The sequence below is a fragment of the Lithobates pipiens genome, unplaced genomic scaffold (assembly GCF_037356315.1).
Source record: "Lithobates pipiens isolate NorthernLeopardFrog02 unplaced genomic scaffold, aLitPip1_a1.2 Scaffold_11, whole genome shotgun sequence".
NCBI classification, from domain to species: domain Eukaryota; kingdom Metazoa; phylum Chordata; class Amphibia; order Anura; family Ranidae; genus Lithobates; species Lithobates pipiens.
The window spans coordinates 22,585,970-22,604,869 of NW_027507696.1; the positions used below are offsets into that span (position 1 = coordinate 22,585,970).

General features: G+C 41.2%; 1 protein-coding gene across 1 annotated transcript in view; it reads left to right on the plus strand.

Annotated features, from left to right (window-relative positions):
• Window positions 1-1,584: 1,584 nt before the first annotated feature.
• NFIL3 (nuclear factor, interleukin 3 regulated) overlaps window positions 1,585-18,900 on the plus strand; it is a 30,781-nt gene continuing 13,465 nt past the window's right edge. The window contains exon 1 of the mRNA XM_077469831.1: window positions 1,585-1,833. The gene's annotated coding sequence lies outside the window, so the exon portion shown is untranslated. The remainder of the gene's footprint in view (window positions 1,834-18,900) is intronic.

The window sequence follows — 18,900 nt, forward strand, 5'->3', positions numbered from 1 at the left end:
CAGTTAGTAACACACCCCTAGGAACACTTAACCCCTACACTGCCACCCACTGGTTAACCCCTTCACTGCCAGTGTCATTTACACAGGAAACACTGCATTTGTATAGCAGTGATTGCTGTATAAATGACAATGGTCCCAAAAATGTGTCAAAAATGTCCGATGTGTCCGCCATAATGTCGCAATAAAAATCACTGATTGCCACCATTACTAGTAAAAAAAAAAAATTATTAATAAAAATGCCATAAAACTATCCCCTATTTTGTAAACGCTACAACTTTTGCGCAAACCAATCAATAATCGCTTATTGCGATTTTTTTACCAAAAATATTTAGAATACGTATCGGCCTAAACTGAGGGAAAAAAATGTTTTTTTATATATTTTTGGGGGATATTTATTATAACAAAAAGTAAAAAATAATGTGTTTTTTTCAAAATTGTCGCTCTATTTTTGTTTATAGCGCAAAAAATAAAAACCGCAGAGGTGATCAAATACCACCAAAAGAAAGCTCTATTTGTGGGGAAAAAAAGTACGTCAATTTTATTTGGGTGCAATGTTGCACGACCGCGCAATTGTCAGTTAAAGCAACACAGTGCCAAATCGCAAAAAGTGCTCTGGTCAGGAAGGGGATATAATCTTCCGGGGCTGAATCGGTTAAGGGGGAATCAATTGTGTTTGGGAGCCACGTCGCACGACCACGCAATTGTCAGTTAAAGCGACGCAGTGCCGAATCGCAAAAAGTGGTCTGGTCTTAAGCCAGCAAAATGGTCCGGGGCTGAAAGTGGTTAAAGGAAAATCCTTGTTCTGTTTCCCGTATCAGAAAAAAATTTGGAAGGTTGGAATTGGCTGTGGAAAGTTGTGTACACACTATGAGAAAATTGGCTGATCGTTCCTGCGATGGAAATGTTGGCCCGGTTGTCTTATAGTGTGTAGGAGCCATAAGGAAAGGAGAGGGCTATGGAATTGGGGGGATAACAGAGGAGGTGATTGGTGGAGAGGAGTGATGACAGGATCAGGTAGAGGGAATAGAGTGATGGCTGCTTTCCTGGAAGAGGAGTGAGCGCTGATCACAAACAATAGACTACAACGTGTCGCCGTACACCACGCCGCTCCGCTCATTCACTCAGCCTGCTGACGTTCCTCTCGTCCACAGTGACGTCATCACCACCACTCTGACATTACTACCCCCCCCCCCCCCCCCCATAATGCACCGGTGATGTCTCTTCACACACTGCGACCCTCTTCCATTCATTGCCCATATAAACAAAGGCGGGCACGTCTCCAGGCTGCCCTTATCCCGATGCCTCTTAGGGGTTAACCCTCTAGCACAGCGCTACGTATTCCTGTCGGCCGGTTACGTAAATGTCCCCGTCCCCTCCCACCCTTCTCCCTCCGGCTCTAGTTATGCAATCCACAGGACAAGAGCTCCACGTTCTACAGTCACACTGTGTTCACAAGCAGACTTCTTCATTCTTCCTACACCCCCCGCCCCCTGTCTCCGGCTCCGCACTCCCATTGGTCGGCGACTCAAAGCGCCGCCGAAACGATTGGCCCGCGGGGCGGAGCTCGCTTGAGTCAGCGCAAAGCCTGGAAGTGCACAGAGAGTAACACTGAGGAGTATTGACCTACTAACACAGATCTCTACAGGCTGGAGACTGGAGTGGGGACGGGAGCGAGTACACGCCGCACACACAGGAGGTGCTAGTGCCCGATTCAGCATCACTCTCCTAGTCTACCATCCCTTACTTACCTACTACTACTGCTACGTCTGATCGCCCACCTCTGGATACTAACATGTCCTAAGGATACTCTGCCTTGGATCACACCTCTGACAGGTAATGTGACAATGCAACCATTCATCTGTGACATGTGTCAGCATTGGCATTGGCTCCTGATCTTCATATACATGTGTGTGCTCTAGGTGAATGGATCTGTCACAAGCATCCATCTATCACTGCTGGGAATTGGAATCAACACTAAGATCAAAACAGTGCACGGCACTGCACGTGTATATAGAGTGTGTATGTGTAGTGCTGAGATCGTCCCCTATAGAATGTGTATGTGGGGTGCTGTGATCGTTCACTATATAATCTGGGGTGCTGTGATCGTCCCCCATAGAATGTGTATGTATGTGGGGTGCTGTGATCGTTCCCCATAGAATGTGTATGGGGTACTGTGATCATCCCCTATAGAATGAGTAATGCTGTGATCGTTCTCCATATAATGTGTATGGGGTGCTGTGATCGTCTCCTATAGAATGTGTAATGCTGTGATCGTCCATCATAGAATGTGTATGTATGTGGGGTGCTGTGATCGTCCCCTATAGAATGTGTAATGCTGTGATCGTCCCCTCATAGAATGTGTATGTATGTGAGGTGCTGTGTTCATTCCCTATAGAATGTGTAACGCTGTGATCGTCCCCTATAGAATGTGTATGTATGAGTGATCGTCCCCTATAGAATGTGTAACGCTGTGATCGTCCCCCATAGAATGTGTATGTATGTGGGGTGCTGTGATTGTCCCCTATAGAGTGTGCAGTGAGGGCCGGTAGGTGAAATGTTTGGTGGAATGATTTGTCCTTTTGTTGTCTGGGAGTCGGGGGAGGGTTCGGCTCACTCATTCTTTCATACATTGCATAACCCGTGTACCGTGTGTAGGGAGGGAGGCGGCGGGGCTCCAGCTTGTTGTTGTCGCTGCTCTATGTATTGATTGTGATATTTGGCGCAGGAGATCCATCAGTTACCTAATGAAGCAGCATGTCATCCTCCACTACAAGGAAACCATGTGTGGGAATCTTCCTCTATTGTTCACAAACTATCCTGATGGGAGGCTTCCATAGATCCAGCATCACCCTGGGTAGCACAGATCTAGCGATGATCAGTGAATGTATAAGAAGGAATTCTAGTAATGATGATCAGTGAATGTATGATGAGGAATTATAGTGATGATCAGTGAACGTATGATAAGGAATTATAGTGATGATTAGTGAATGAATGAAAAAAGCATTATAGTGATGATGATCAGTGAATGAATGAAAAAAGCATTATAGTGATGATGATCAGTGAATGCATGAGAAGGAATTATAGTGATGATTAGTGAATTCTAGTGATCATCAGTTGAATGAGAAGGAATTCTAGTAATGATCAGAGAAGTAATTCTAGTTGGGATCAGTGAATGAAAAATAAGGAATTCTAGTGATGATCAGAGAAGTAACTCTAGTGATGATCAGTGAATGAATGAGAAGGAATTATAGCGATCAGTGAATGAGGAGGAATTGCGGTGTCATCTGTGAATGGCAGCGATGAGCCATACCAGGTCCTGTCTCCTGTTGCCGGCACACACACGCACACGGGAGTTCCTGGAAATGTTGTATTATGTAACCTCAGCATTCGCTGACTGTGTGTGTGGAAGGGGAGCTGATGGGGCGATTTTCTAAGCCTTTTACAAAAGATACTGGGACGATCTCAGCGCTACAGAGGGGGGGAAAGTCATGGCATGGAGGGATAATAGGGAGTGGAGAGCAGACAATGGGTGGGTGAGATCATGTTCCTGAAGGGCTGCCATGCTGGGTAAAAATAACACACGGCTCTATATTTGGCGTAGTGTTACTGAGTCGCGTCGTGGATCGCTTGGCAGCTCTTTAGCGTCCATTACGGTGTCATTAGCCTGGCTCATCTGGGGGATTACATGTGAAAATAGGATGATGATATATAGACCAAGACATCAGCCCCAAGTGCATTGATAATAACTCCCCCTAGACTAGAATCCCACTACCTAATTGTTCTAGACAGTACATGGTGTGCTTTAATTACTCCCCCACTCATACACATTCATTGAATAATTTCCCCGTCATCTAATTGTTCTAAACCCCTGATCAGGGCAGTACATGGTGTGCTTTAATTTCTCCTCCAATCATAGCCTTTAATTGAATAATTTCTCCATCATCTAATTGTTCTGATCAGGACAGTACAGGGTATGCTTTAATTACTCCCATGCTTTCATTGACTAATTTCCTCTATCATCTAATTATCCTAGACATCTGATCAGAACAGTACAGGGTATTCTTTAATTACCCCCCCCCCCCACTCATACACTTTCATTGAAAAATCCCCCCATCATCTAATCGTTCTAGACCCCTGATTAGGACAGTGCAGGGTGTGCTTAAATTACTCTCCCACACGTACACTTTCTCCCTTTTTGATGGACGTTCATTGAAAAAACAAAAGCTAGACTAGATTGCCACTACCTAATTGTTCTAGACTTCTGATCAGGACAGTGCAGGGTGTGCTTTATTTACTACCCACTATACACGTCCTTTGAATAAATTCCCCCATCCTATAAACTGTATTAGCCCCATGGTCAGAACAGTGCACTATCAGTGCACTATCAGTGCAATTGTTCTAGCCAAGGCAGTGCAGTTAAGCTTTGATTTATCCTCCACTGATAGACTTTCATTGAATATATCTCAATCCCCTGAGGTTAGATCCCCATCATCTAGTTGTTCTAGCCAAGGCAGTGCAGGTTCAGCTTTATTTTCTCCCCACTGATAGCATTCTTTAAATCCCCCCCCCCCCCCCCTTTCCTAGACCGGATCCATAGAATCTAATTGTTCTAGACCTCTGATCAGGACAGCGCAGAGTGTGCTTTATTTACTATCCACCCATACACGTTCATTGAATAAATTCCCCCATCATATAACAGTTCTAGACTTGTGATCCTGACAGTGCAGGATGCGCTTTATTTAGTATCCACCCATACACATTCATTTAATAAATTCCCTCATCATATAACAGTTCTAGACCTGTGATTCTGACAGTGCAGGGTGTACTTTATGTACTGTGCACCCATACATTTTTATTGAATAAATTCCCCCATCATATAGCTGTTCTAGACTTGTAATCTTGACAGTGCAGGGTGTGCTTTATTTACTCCCTCACACATTCATTGTTATTGAATAAATTCCCCCATCACTGTTCTAGTCTTGTAATCCTGACAGTGCAGGGTGTGCTTTATTTACTCCCTCACCCATACACGTTCATTAAATAAATTCCCCCATCATATAGCCATTTTAGATCCATGATCAGGGCAGTGTAGTGAGCTTTAATTCTAATTACTCACCCACTGATAGACAGACAGTGAATATATCTCAATCCCCTCAGGCTAGATCACCATCCTCTAATTATTCTAGCCAGGGCATTGAAGGGTGTTCTATAATTTCTCCCCACCGATATACTTTCATTGAATCATTTCCCCGATCATCTAATGTTGTAGACCTCTAATCAGGGCAGTGTTGGATAGGCTGGCTTTTTGGCATTCCCCTCACTCCCCGTGTATGTGACATGCATGTAACATTGTCGTAGACAGTCCCCGTGCCCTTGGTGGATCATAAATAATTGCACACACAATGAGATCCAGCGGTGTATATGTGGTGGGGTTCTTGTTGTGGTTGAGGGCTAAACACGTGAATGGGAGGAGCGGTGGGAGCTGGGCTCTGCATTCCTTTGTTCTCCTGCAGGGAGGAATATCCAAGCCCTATCCTGGCCATGTGTTCACTGTGGAAGGGACACTGCTCGCCGTATAGCCTTGAACTTGTATTTTCACTAGAATGAATTCATTGGTAGAAATCCCAATTGTCAGAGCCCTGTTGCGGTGTACATCTATTCCATAGAGATGGGATGCAGAGTGCACAGCACAACTGTTTTTAACAATGAACCTATTGACTGGGATTAAGCAACTGTCTCGGTGAATCAGGGCAGTTCTGCTGCTGGAGAAAGGCATTTCTCAGCAGGATTGGGGCTTCCTAATATAATGGCTTCTTCTGTCTTATGTAGTTCTAGATCAGTGACAGATTTTTGTATATACCGGTATCTAAGCTTTGTATTTTAGATTGATGCGACCACGACTGCTTTATAAACGTATGCTCGTGTCACTGACCTGATAATCCTGCCTGCCTTTTTACAACTATCTTTGCACCAAAAAACATGAAGCGCACATATTATACAGTAGTGCAAACTGATATCTACTTAATATGGAGTTGGAGTCGATGTGTGATAATATTATGACAGCATGGATTCTGGCAGTCTAATGTGTGAATTGAGTATTAGGCTACTGTGTATTATTTTCTACTACATAGGCAGTTATAAGATAGTAATGAGATATTTCCATGAAAGTCATTAAAGCAGAGCTTTGCTTTTTATTGTTTGCAGATTATGTTTGCTTATTGGCCATAATTGCTGGAATTACGTTAGTCCTTAAAAGAAACATGTTTTTTTTATTCATTCATAGTAACCCCAGACGCTTGTTTACTTTTTACACCTCCATATTCAGGCCTAGAAAGATGATTCATCCTCAAATACTGTTTCTAATATCAGGAATCAGACACTCGTGAGGCTTGCAGTGCATTGTAGGTAGCTCCAGAGCTATTGAGCTGTAGCAATAATCACAGCAAGCCTTTGCTTTCGCACATCACTGTTCACTCAAGTAAACAAGACCAGCTACTTGATCCTGACAGCTGATTGTTTCCTGATGCACATTATGGCTAAAATGGATCTTCTAAAATGCATGTTTCAAAACCATACTATTTGAAGTTATGGTAGTTCTCGTATACAAATTCCCTTTTTTTTAATCTCATCTGCCGTAATTTACTTTATTCTCCATATGCAGACTAAGCTGTCTAGCAGAATGACAGTGACAGGTGTGAGGACAAAGTACAAGGCTGCGAGGGATGCCTAAGCAGTTGCTGCAACAGTTTTTTTTTTTTTTTTTTTGTAAGAATTAAACCATGAGATAAAAAGTGACCCTTGAAAGCACCCTTGCTAGTGTGTTACACTTGGTCCTAACCATGAACCACATGTAAATGTTGAGAAAAACTTACAAGATGCATGGTAAATGAAAAGGGACTATAATAAATACTGTTAGTACATAAATTAACGACATATTTGTCAGAATTCAATTGATTCCAAAATTGTAGTTCCCCCCCCTTCATGACCAGGCATTAAGACACTGCGTTACTTTAAATGACAATGGTGCGGTCGTGCGTCGCTGTACCCAAACAAAATTGATGTCCTTTTTTCCCACAAATAGAGCTTTCTTTTGGTGGTATTTGATTACCTCTGCGGTTTTTATTTTGTGCACTATAAAGAAAGAAGACTGTCAATTTTGAACCCCCCCCCCCCACCCCAATATTATTTACGATACTTTATGCTATATACACACATCCAATAAAAAAATGTAAAAAATCTAATTTCTTTATCAATTTAGGCCAATATGTATTCTGCTACATAATTTTGGTTAAAAAAAAAATACCAATAAATGTTATTTATCGGTTTGCCCAAAAGTTATTGCTTCTACAAACTATGGGATTGATTTATGGAATTTTAATTTTTTTATAGATTTTTTTGTAAATGGCTGAGATCAGTGATTTTTAGCGGGACTGCGACATTGCGGCAGACAATTCGGACACTAAGTGACACTATTTGGGGACCAGTGACACTAATACAGTGATCCGTGCTAAAAAAAATGCACTGTTGCTGTTCTAATGACACTGGCAGGGAAGGGGTTAACATCAGGGGCGATCAAAGGGTTAAATTTGTTCCCTGAGAGTGTTTTTTAACTGTGTGGGAGGTGCTTTGACTGGGGGAAGAGACAGATCTGTGTTCCTGCTAAGCAGAAACACAAGATCTACATCTTCCCCTCTGACAGAACAGCAGTCTGCCTTGTTTACATAGGCAGAGTGCTGTTCTGCCCACCCTGAGAATCATTGTGGGGTACCAGCGAACTTCGCATCCGCCGAACCCGCTGATTGGCTCCCGCTGTGTCCAATCACAGTGGGAGCGGGTCACCCAGATCCAGTGCTCAAAATCATGTACAGGTATGTGATTTGGCACAGGTGGGCCGCCCTGCTGCAGCATATCTGCGTCGCGCGGTCCAGAAAAGGTTAAAGTAGACATGTTCTAAAACATTTTTCCTTTAGATTGTAAGTTCCATAAGCAGGACCCTTGTATTTCTTCTGAATTGTACTGTCCCCCCTCTACATTGTAAAATGCTGTGTAAACTGTTGGTGCTATATAAATCCTGTATAATAATATTTTCTCAAGTGCAGTACCCTTTAACAGGTCACGTTTGTGAGAATTATTTTCCTTGCAGGGTCATTTATTAATAAATATTGAAGGCTTGGTTATTATCCCAGTTTCTTGGTTGCCTAGCTGAGCGTACTTGAGGACTTGAGTTGAGAAATAGGGGGATATTTACTGAAACTGGAGAGTGTAAAATTTGGTGCATCTCTGCATAGAAAGCAATCAGCTTCCAAGTTTTATTGCCAAAGCCCAATTGAACATGCTGAAGTGAAAGGCTGATTGGCTACAATTACAGAAACCGAGGGTCATGACAACCACTCAAAAATAAGTTTTGATTTTGATTGGCTACTATGCACAGCTGCCCCAGATTCTGAGTGCACCACTATTAGTAAATCAACCAATACTGTCATAAAGGACCTTTTCTCATGTTTGAGGTCTCAGTTTGTTTCTGGTGTTTTTGCCATATGCATGGAAAAGCTCAAAATATTTGGACAGTTGGTTTAATAAAAAAAAAAAAAAGTAAATAAATAAAAAGGGTTGTATTGGCCACTTCTAGTTTCATATAAGCCAAGCAAACCTGCGTTGAATTCAAGTCAATCTATGGTTAAAAATGTCTATAATCTATATGCTTGGCTTGATTAACCCAAGGCTCATTATGTAGGCCATTGAGCAGAATGCCTTACCCAATTTTTACAAAAATTGAACATGAAGTGAGCAGGTATGTATTGTACATGAAAAGCATATCCAGGGCACATATGCATGCAAGCTTACTAAGGCCCCTTTCACACTTGTGTGATTTGTCCTGCAACTTGGGACTGCAAAGTCTCATGACAAATCATTCCCTTATGATTTCCATTGAGTACAATGATTCATATCTGTGCAACTTCAAGTCAGTCCTGCTACTATTTTGGTCTGACTTTGATGCGAGTTGAAGTTTACACAGGCATTCCCTGAAACTGCGTCAAAATCGTTGCCACAAAATTGCACAACTTTCAAGGCGCGTCAGTGTGAAAGAGGCCTTATGGTCACAATTGTTTCTTAAGAGCAGGTAATTGAATACAATCATTTTAGGTTTTCATGCATTTCCATTGTTGGATAACTGGTTAACTAGTAAATATATAATTGGAATGAGTTAACATGGAATTATTAACAGCTCACATTTAATTGTAATGAATCCATGTTATCGTTTACAACTTTAAATCTAATACTTTTTGAATTACACATATAAGGAACTGATTATATATATATATATATATATATATATATATATATATATATATAATTATTTATATTACTTTGTTTATGTTATTTAAGAAACATTCATTATATTTCTCCCTAGTTGTGTATAATTTTATATATATATTTATACATAATTAGGGAGAAATATAATTAATGTTTCTTAAATAACATAAAAAAACAAAAACAAAGTGTATATATAGTATATGTTTTCATTTCACATTATGCTTTAATGCATATAGAGGTAGACCCAAAAGTCCTACATTACACCCAATACACATGCATTCACCCAACTTGGTGCTTGTTTGCCAGCCATTGCTGGTAGGCATTTCTTTGATAGATCCTTAGAAGAAGTCAGAGCTGTTGTGAAGGAATGGCATTGATTAGCTGTAAATATAAACTTATGCTCAGTCTGAAACGATTTGCTCCATTGAAACCAGCATTCAGATCAGTAACTTAAAATCAGGAAATTGTAATAATGCCATACTGTAATTTCTGACTATTAAAAAAAATATTGCTAAATATGGGGACCCCATTATGGTGATCCCAAGGATTTCGTTTTGGCAAGTGAACAATGTTCAAACTCTCTGGCAGCGTGAGCTCAATTTGAGATATTTTGCTGGTATAAAACATTTTCCTTTTTAGTAGAGAAAACTACTAAAAGGAAAACGTTTTATACCAGAAAAATATCTTAAATAACACAAATATAACTGCTGCTGTTAATAAGGGATTTTGACTTGTATAATCATACAACATTAACATAAAACCGCAAAAAGGTAAAGCAAAATATGAATAATCTCAAACCAATTACCCCTTGCTCAGATAAAAATCCTGATTGGATAATTGAGGTTAATATTCACACGTTTTTTGAATGAAGATTCACAACTTCTTCCTCTGTAGTCTCAGCCTAAGAAGTCTAGGCTGTTTTTTTTTTTTTTTTGTAGACACTAACAATCTCAGGCAGCTAAAACGCACATGCTTTCTTGGTCTAGCCTACTTTTGGAGTGCTTTGAGCTAGCTGTGACATAACAGGCCGTGTAGCCTACAAATATCCATTTTCCATTCCTGTCTGTTGGTTCCTGCTCAGGATCACCCGGTGCTAATCAGTTTTGAAATATGATCCTGGAGACAGGATAACATTGTTTGTTTGCACAGATCGGGCAAGGCAGCACTGAAGGAGGGAGTGATGCTTTGCCAGTCACGTATTCCCAATGTTTGTGTGTAGTCATTCATTAACATAGCAATTCTCTGAAGAAGAGAGAGAGGGAGCGCTGTTGCTTTTTCCCACTGATTTAAAAAAAAAATAAATTGGCGAAAGAGATGGGCAAAGCACGGTGCATATATGAAGCATGTTCGCAAGCACTAATAATAACTAAGTACAGAAAAAAAAAACTCAGGCTGTGTATCTCACAGGAATACTCGAAGGTTTAAAGCTCTTAAAAAAAATAAACCATATATGCACAAAGGAAGAGAACCGCTTGTGGCTTGGATCGCTATTCAGTCTTAATCCAAATGTAGTTACTTCACGAGGACATGAAGTGATATCGGATCAATTCACAAAGCTAATCCACCAGGATAAGGATCCTTCTTTTCAAAACGTGACGGTGATCTTCAGCTGAGCCTAATGACATTTAAAAAGGACAGTCGCATGGTTAAACTAAAGATCTCATCCTCATGTTAAAGCTTTGTGAATTCAGCCTTGCGTATCTAACATCCCAGTGATATTTGTTGGACCAGATGGATTGATAGACACAAAAGCTGGCTGCATCCAATTGTGATCTGTGACAGTTATACTTTAAGAGTAAATGACCCCTTTTATTTTCAACATGCTTCGAGTCTGCATTGCACCATAGTAACCAAATTAGATTCAGATGTTTATTCTCCAACTGTCATTTCCACTGCAGGTTTGTATCTGAGTATTTACTAGGAGACAAAAAGAACAGCCCTGAATATATTAAACACGTAAAAAAGAAGCTTAATTGATACTTACATTTGGCTACATTTTTATGGCCTATAACCTTCATAGTGGAAAAAAGTAATTTTTTCTTTTAGATTTACGAAATCTGAAAATGGTAATAACACTCTAAATCAGTGGTCTCCAAACTGTGCTGTGGGCCAAGTGCCACCCTTTGCTTGCCTTTATGCGGCCCTTGGGGCACCATCCCTCCCACTGATACAAGGCACATTCCTCTTACTGACACAAACTATGAGGCACCACTCCTTCAACTGTCACCAACTGTGGGGCATACTTCCTCTCACTTCCACTTTATTCAACAGTAGGGCACTATTCCCTCAACTGACACCAACAATGGGGCAATATTCCCCCTCAGTGATACAAAGTATGGGGCACTATTCCTCCCAGTGATATGAAGGATGGGGCACTATTCCTCCCAGTGATATGAAGGATGGGGCACTATTCCTCCCAGTGATATGAAGGATGGGGAACTATTCCTCCTAGTTATATGACGGATGGGGCACTATTCCTCCCAGTGATACGAAGGATGGGGCACTGTTCCTCCCAGTGATACAAAGGGTGGGGCACTATTCCTCCCAGTGATACGAAGGGTGGGGCACTATTCCTCCCAGTGATAACAAGGATGGGGCACTATTCCTCCCAGTGATAACAAGGATGGGGCACTATTCCTCCCAGTGATACGAAGGATGGGGCACTATTCCTCCCAGTGATAACAAGGATGGGGCACTATTCCTCCCAGTGATAACAAGGATGGGGCACTATTCCTCCCAGTGATAACAAGGATGGGGCACTATTCCTCCCAGTGATAACAAGGATGGGGCACTATTCCTCCCAGTGATAACAAGGATGGGGCACTATTCCTCCCAGTGATACAAAGGAGGGGGCACTATTCCTCCCAGTGATACAAAGGATGGGGCACTATTCTTCCCAGTGATACAAAGGATGGGGCACTATTCCTCCGGTTAACACCAATGATGGGGCACTATTTTACCCCATTTTACACCCACTGATGCCAGGACATTTTCTACTCCCACTGGCCATATTCCATCCCTTCTAAAGGACAATTAACTGGCCCTTTATTTGGAAAGTTTGAAGACCCCCTGCTCTAAATTATGTAGGCCCCCTTCACAAGATTGTCCTCTATTCCGTCACAGCAGAGGAACCTAGACTGATTTCTTGTTGTGTTGGATCAGAGCAGAATTTTTTCAATTCAGGAGACCCAAGCAATCCTTCTATGCGTGTTTGCCTTTATCTGTCCTCTTCCGGTCAGGTTGTTAAAAGCAGACCCAGACTACAGGAACGCCAGAGTGCAAAGGACTCGAACTGTTGAACTATTCGTATACCTATGAATTTTCTTCCTGCTGCACCAAGCTGTCTAAAGTTTTGAGTCACAAAGAACGTAATATTAATCCGCTTAATGTTAACACAAATAAAGAAGAAAACAATTTCTTTATCAACAATTAATTAAAAGACATTCGGATGTAAAAGTAAACAGAATTTCCTCCCTCAGTGGCAGAACTGGTTTTGATTCAAGAACTATTACAGTTTTTTGTTTTTAAGTCAGTCTAAGACTATTTATGCTGCCAAGATGAATTTGTTGCCAGGCTTTCCTTACCAATTTTACTGACCGCCTGTGTCTGGAAAAAGCTCTTTTCTATTTGTGAAAAGTGCAAGGTTTTAGATTCAGTAAACCTTCCGATTAGTTGTAACAGAGATACAGCTACACAATGCCTATTTGCATTCTTAGCACACCTGCATAGGATCCGCTTACCCAAGTGCCTTAAGGTTAGGGGTCAATTATATTTGCTCACAGCACAAGTTACACATATTGTTACATAATCTAGACCTATTACTAACAGGGTTTAAAAGTCACAAATTGCCCTGGTGAACCTATTACCTAATTTTAAAAATCTTGTCATAAAAGCAACAGTTTAAAGTCGTTATTGATGACAAAATGGGGTCATTGCCATTTAAATACTATCTCTGAAGATAAAATAAAAATAACAGTTCCTGAAAGCTAGAAGCTTAAAACGGAGTTGCACCCAAAAATGGAACTTCTGCTTTAAGTGATGGTGATCCCCTGACATGCCACATTTGGCATGTTATTTTTTTGGGGGGGGGTTGGGTACCCAGTTTTTAAGGGCACCAATCTCCCACTTCCTCCTCTGGCTCCATGGCGTCGGCGCCGAAGTTCACCTCTCCCCCTCCCTCCCTGCAATCTTCTTCAAGTCCCAGAAGATTGCCCGGCCATTCGCAGTGCGCAGCTCACGCCTGGCTGTGGCTCCACAGTTAGATTGCTGGTGCCATGGGGAGGAGCGTGGCTCCGTGTGCCCACAACGCTGGACTGTGGGACAGGTGAGTGTCTGATTATTAAAAGCCAGCTACACTTTTTGTAGCTGCTGACTTTTAAATGGGTGGAACTCCGCTTTAAATAAATAGTACCACACGGCATCTATGGTGTGGGTCTCAATGCATTATGGATATGATATTTTGTTTACTGTATATTGAATGTGCAAAATTTTATTTCATTTTTATTTGATATCTAAAATGATACTGTGCTTGTATCTAAATCTTGGGGGCCCTCACAATGTCAGTTTTAATTAAGCCCAGGCATGGACAGTTTTCGTAGTGTGAGTGCCCAGAAACATGCTCGGGAATGGTTAGGTGTACTGTGCCCGGGGTCACTTGGAAGAGGTGGTCCTGGGAACATTTCACTTGTGGTCCAGGAGGCTTTCTTTAATGTGAGTGCAAACCTTGTCAGAGCACTGAGCTAGCCATAGATGACTAAGCACAGAAGCAGGGATTAAAGTAGAAATTTAGTGAGAAAATTAAATCCTGATAGGTCACTTCAGGTTGGCCCCCTTTTGCAGATACAGCTATGTAAAACATTAAAAATAAGTGCCTATACTGTGTAAAATCCAGTAATACACTGTCTCACCCTGCTCTGCATGTGCTCAGTTGCTCTCCATTTTTAGGCACTGCTGAGTTTGTAGAGACCAATCTGCTGACAGCCTTAAACTGGAATGACACCCTCCTATTCTTAACAGCCAAGGAAACTGCTTCTGTTTGATCTGCAATTTTCATGGTGCTGCACATGTGATCAATTATAACAGCAGCCATATGATGGTTTGACAGTTTGGTTGAGAGCACAATCAAATCAAACTGTTTCTTGAAACTGGTAAATAGATGGGTCTAGTTCTGCTTTATGATTTACAGCTGGAGCTTTGCGTTTTTAGCAAAATGGCAACATCCAGCATGAAGTAACAGGAGCAATGCTGGAGGCAATTTACAGCACACACTATTTTGGTAGCATAATTATTAATGTGGAATGTATGTTCCTTGCTAAAGAACATAATTTTTTTATAAAGTTGTTACGGGTAAAGTTCTGCTTTAAAGTGTTTTTTAAGTATGTCTGGGAACAGTTGGTTACACACCAGGGGGGTGGTGACAGCTGTGACCAGTGTGAGTGCACCCTAAGACCCCTTTCACGCTGAAGCAGTTTTCAAGCATTTTAGCGCTAGAAATAGCGCCTCTAACATGCCTAAAAACTGCCTCCCATGCCGCCGGAGTGTGAAAGCCTGAGTGCTTTTACACTGGGGGCGGTGCGCTTACGGGACGTTAGGAAAAGTCCTGCAAGCAACATCTTTTGGAGCAGTTTGGGAGCGGTACGTCCCTGCCCATTGAAATGAATGGACCGCACTTCCGCAGCACCGCAACACAGGAGTTTTAACCCCTTCTTTGGGGTTAAAAGCACCGCGCTAGTGGCTGAAATGCTCCACTTAAACGAAGCGGCGCTTTAGCACTAACGCACGGGCGGCCCCAGTGTGAAAGGGGTCTGAATGATAGTATATGCCTGATTAGTTATTTCCTTTATAAGCAACACTTCTTTTTTTATGTATATTCTCATGAGATATAGTTTTCCCTGTTAAAATAGTAGTAACACTGCGTTTATTGCACAAGGCTACTGTGCCACTGCATTTAGCAGTAGAAAGTTGTGTTCTGGATCGGTGTTACTGTGCATCCCAAAAACATGCATTTGCTGCACAGTTAGAGATTCTGGGCTTCCCTTTCGTCTCATGTTTTCTGGTTGTACATCACCTTTTCATGGTGTTTAGGCCACAAGTGGTAAAAGATGGGATCAGTTGAGTATGAGTATAGTGATCTAACCTTTACTGAAAATGTACTACATATGCTTATTACAAAAAATAAAACCTCCTGCTGAGGCAAGCCTACTAAGATCTGTGCTACATACTGTATATCAGTTACATAGAAGTGACATAAATTAAAGGAAGAGGTAAAATGCCACACACTCTGATGAATAATGACTTCTTATGCATTATGATCTTTCACAATATAGAATTGCAGATTGTGGTGGCATGTCATAACTCTAGAATTCAGTTGTACTTGAACTTTTCTACAGGCCTGGTACAATGGATCACATTTTCAGATGGAAAGTATAGCTTAAATCAGTATTAAACCCAAAAACATTTATTATATTGCAGCTTACCAATTCTTAGATGTGTTGGCTGCATTTGTTTCCTTTTTTAGGCTTCTTGCTTCTATTTGTATCTGGTGAAGCATCCAGCAAGTATGTTGTTTTTTTAAATTCACAAGCTCTCCAGCCGAATGTATCAGTTTACATGCAAAAAATCAAAACAAAAAAAAACATACCACTTAAAGGAGTTGTAAAGGCAGACTTTTTTAAATCTTAATGCATTCTATGCACTACGATAAAAAACCTTCTGTGTGTAGCACCCCCGTTATTACCTACCAGAGCTCCTTCTCTCTCCAGCGATGTCCACGATCCCATCAGCAATCCAGGACACTCTTCCTGATTGGCTGGGACCAGAGTAGTGGCACCATTGGCTCCCGCGGCTGTCAAAGTCAGTCAGGCAATCAGGGGAGAGATGGGTGGGGCCAGGCTGGGCTCCATGTCTGAATGGATACATGGAGCTCTGACTCGCCTTGGGTGCCCCCTGTAGCAAGCTGCTGGCTGAGTGGCACTCAAAGGAGGGAGGGGCTAGGAGCAGCAAAGGACGACCCAGAAGAGGAGGATCCGGGCTGCTCCATGCAACCCCAATTGCACAGAAGCGGTAAGTATAACATATTTGTTATTTAAATGAAAAAAAGACGATCCTTTACAATCACTTGAACACTGGCAAAGGTGATTCAAATGAACAGATTTTATTTATTCATGTAAACCTTTATCCCAAAAAACTGTTTGCTGTTATTAATTATATAGTGTGAGCTGGAGTATGGCTTCAATTTGTTAGTGGTTCTAAATCTGCTAATACATTTAACACTCCCCTCTCTGCAGACTGGACAGTGTTACTGTTTGCTGTGCCTCCTGTTTTCATTCCTCCAGAGTGGTGTCTTACAGGAGGTGTGTTACTGGGCAGATTGGGTGAAAAAGCCAAAGGAAAACTGATACAGCCACTACTAATTAGTAAGCTGCAATATATTCAATTTTTTGGTTTGGGGTTTAATACTGCTTTAAAAACAGGACTACAGCTAAATTATAATATATTTCTAGTTTTATTTTTGTTTGTGTTTCTTTAATAACAGATATACTACATATTATTTATTGAAACAGGCCACACATTTAGCATATGCTTCTGTGAAAAAATATAACGGCATAGCTACAGCGATGAATGTGGCATTCACTAAACATTCACTGCAGGTGTAACTTCATGATACATGTGTTTTTTTAAATTTTAATAATTAAAAGCTAACCCCCACCTTTTTGCAAAAAAATAATAAAGTGCATATATTTTTTTTGCATATGAGCTTGCAAGGCATTGCAAGCCCAATCAGTGGATCGTGCCTTTGTGTTCCATTGAGAAGTACAAGTCAGTCTGCTGTGAAAGCAGACTGACTTGTATTTCTCAATGGAACACAATGGAACGGGTTTGTTCATTCATAGATCTGTAATATAAGTGTACTAATAATATATGATAGCTTGTAACGTCCGTAATAAAAATAGCTTATCTTAGCTTCTACTTACTTAACAAATGTTCATTCAAGGTGTAAGCGAAATTTCAGATAACTGGATGTATGAAAACGTGGCATCTATGGTGACTATCACTAGCAAGTGTTGGGCAGCTTTGAGCTGTGTTTTATCCTTCTTTTTTTTTCTCACAAAAAAAAATTCTCAGATATGCACAAAGGCATTGGAGGTTGTTTTTTGCAGCTAATCAATAATAATAATAAAAAAAAATTCAATGGATAAAACATGGAATTGTCGGTAATTAAGACAACAGTGTGCCCTACAATCAAAGACTCCATCCCGTGTGAAAGGCTTGTAGCATAAAACTCATATCTACCAATATAACAGTTTTGCCTATTAGTTCTGAAGCTTACTATCAAGCTGGTTAACTCATCCTCTGGCTGTTTGTGCCATGTCAGGGTTGTGGTGTGGCCAGATATAAAAAAAAAATCTGGCCATGCGCTTCTTAATTAAGTAATCTTCCAAATTCCATTCAGTTATGCTCATGCCAGCTATTCAATAACTTTATCATGCCAAATGGATATTGACCTGGAATCATTTATCACAAATACAGGACTAGTTTGAGCTGCATTATTAATGTCCCTTTTGTCCATTTTTTTTGTTTTAAATAGTAAAGGCATTTTCAGCTAAAAGACATTATGTGGAATGTTAGAATGTACAGTGGAATACGACAATGATCATAAAATCTGCAATCATAACATCAGACTTTACACAAAACCAAATGTCTGTTTGGTAGATGGAGTGTTTATGGTATATTAGCATGTGGCTCTTTGAGCTGCTGTGGCATTCAAGTTACCCCATGTCCCAGAAGAGAAACAAAGAACAGAGAAGAGGGTGGAGGGAGTTTTAGTATTCTTTTCCTTTATTTCACCTGGTGACCTTGCCTATAACACACCTCCTGTTTTAAGTTGTTCATAAACGGATCGAAACTCGGCTGGTTCAGTAGGGACCAGCCGAGATTCGAACCATATATGGGCAGGCTCAATGTACCCAAGTCAATCCATCATTTGACTTGGGTACAACCAGCATGTCAAATTTGTAGGATATAGTTTTTGCCAGTAACCCTAGCACTAATTACTGTGTTCTCCCAGGAGGTATGTCTTCCCCGCGCCCCTGGTTCCAGGAAAGAAAATCGCACCATCTATGGTCTACTTTAAGTGTCTGCATTCTGGATGAAGAAGTAAAGTGGTCTGGGGGGGGGGTAGTGTCATGCCGCTTACACACAACCAGACTAGGTCCGACGGAATCAGTCCGTTGGACAATCCGATCGTGTGTGGGTTAATTTGATCATTTTCATTAAAAAAAATCCAACGGACCTAGAAATAGAACATGTTTCAAATCTGTCCAACGGACTCAATTCCTATCGGGAAAACTGTTCGTCTGTATGCTGGTCTGACGGCACAAATATGAGGCAAGGGAAGCTATTGGCTACTGAACTTCCTTTTTTAGTCCCGTCTTACGTCATCACATTCAAAACGAATGGACTTTCGAACGGACATAGTCCGTTCGTGTGTGGCTAAGTCCGTTAGTTCGGAAAGTCCATCGGAAATCTGCCGAAAGCCCGTCGGGAAGACCGCTGGACCTAGTCTGCTGGAAAGTCCAGTCGTGT